General features: G+C 26.4%; 1 long non-coding RNA gene across 1 annotated transcript; it reads left to right on the top strand.

Annotated features, from left to right (window-relative positions):
• The first annotated feature begins 831 nt into the window (after nucleotides 1-831).
• On the top strand, nucleotides 832-1,710 carry LOC135076971 (uncharacterized). The gene is made up of 2 exons (XR_010258355.1): nucleotides 832-1,055; nucleotides 1,142-1,710. It is a non-coding gene; the product is annotated as an uncharacterized LOC135076971 (long non-coding RNA).
• The last annotated feature ends 278 nt before the right edge of the window (nucleotides 1,711-1,988 follow it).

The following is a 1,988-nucleotide window of genomic DNA, read 5'->3' as shown; positions in this document are numbered from 1 at the left end:
ACATCAAAATCTATAATAACAGCACCTACGTGCCTTTTGACTTGCGAATACCTAGGAATGTCTTTTGTATATCATGATCAAAAAAAATCCTAAGTACATCTTATTGACACTACCCTTACACGTGAGTCTAATAAATGTCTATATGTCTAGATCAATTGTTATACATATTTATATATTGTCTTTTGTATATAATAATCAAATAATAAGTGTATTAACGACCATACTTATTGTGAGTGAGATGTCATACTAACTAGACAAAAAAATAATATAATAATAAATTATGTAGTGATACATAGGTGGCCTTACTACAACTAGTAGGTAACAATATGTCAACTTTTACTTATTTTACAAAATTATACTATACTTACGAGCAAAAGTATGGAATCAACCCTTTATATTCCGAGCGGTCTTAAGAACTGAATGACTATGTATTGTATGTATCTATGGTATCAATTTAAAGTTTATAATATCACCTTTAAAATGGTACCATTTTTATTGATCTTCTATTAGTCATTTAGTTCTTATGATCGCTCGGAATAAATAGGGTGATTCCATATTTTTGCTCGCGAGTGTATAACCAATTTAAATATACAAACGACGGAAATCACATCAAGGTGGACATGACATGACATTTCTAAAATGTTTGTCTACATAGTTTATACACTCTATTGTTTTCCTTGTAAAATAAAAATAAAATTATTTAGACGTAAATGTATTCTGTTGTGCTGTCATCTGTTAATACTTTTACTTTCCTTTCTTACTTAAATATTTTTTTCGATAAAATCGGTAGGACACCTATTTAAATAATATCACAATGTCTTTCAATTTCAATACTTAACGCTTACATAATAAGTATACGACTGGTACAGATAATAGATATAATATAAGATCAAAAGACACTGTAACATGTATATTATGAATTTAGTAGTGACATTCCCATTTTTTAAATACATTTGTAAGTGTTAATTTCCTCTGAATTTAGTTTATACTTTGTTATGACAAGTGACAACCAAAGTAAAAAACAATTTTGTATTTAATTAATTTAAGTAAATAATGTAGTTTTTACATAATTATACAGTTTGTAGGGAGATCATACGGTGAGGATTATTCTTAATCTTAATACAAATATTGAAAATTGTAGGTAACATTGTTGTATAAAAACAATTTGAAAAATATTGTCAGACAGTTCAAATATTATTTAACGAAAAAGTAACATCCAGATAGTTGTCCTATTATAGTCCAATGTTGTAAAGAAGAATATAATTATAGAAGAAATAATAAATACAAAAACACCATGACCATAATTTTTTACATTTTAAATTATTTGTGTAATGTTACATACAGAATGGGTTATGTACCTACTCGTATAAGTAGTTAATTGTTTTCTAATTTTGACAACCTGAATAGAAATAACATTAAATAACAATGTTTTTACACTAGATTACATTTAAATTTGCGACAATTTGTAATAATGTCTATTATGTTTCTTATAATGTAATTGTATCTATCAATGTAAAAATGAGTAAAATTAATTGATAAGGATTATAACAATGAAACGACCAACTAACTGCACTGTAAAAAAAAATATATTTTGTATATGAACATTACAATACATTGTTATTATGTAGGTATTTATTAATAATAATAGTTATTGTTGTAAAACGGGAATATGAAAGTTGTTGCACAATATAATATTGCATATTTTTAATATATTAAGACTTTTATTGATTTAACCCTTATCTTTATCGTCAAACACCATTCAGATTTAAATTCATTTATTTAAAGAGCTCTTTTACACGAACTATTCGAACTTAAAGGTACAGGGAAGTAAATTCTCACTGGACAAATAGTTTCAAAAATTCTAATTACATTAAGTATATTATCACAATTTCACCTGTCGTAAAATGTAGACAAGATTTAAGGATCAAGCACACTTATCAACCCGGTAACGGATCGTATGTATCGAAACTCCGTATGTACTGCAACGC

Source organism: Ostrinia nubilalis, chromosome 12 (assembly GCF_963855985.1).
Source record: "Ostrinia nubilalis chromosome 12, ilOstNubi1.1, whole genome shotgun sequence".
In the NCBI taxonomy this organism is placed as follows: domain Eukaryota; kingdom Metazoa; phylum Arthropoda; class Insecta; order Lepidoptera; family Crambidae; genus Ostrinia; species Ostrinia nubilalis.
Note: the sequence above shows the minus strand (reverse complement) of the source record. Positions and strands in the feature narration are given on the sequence as shown.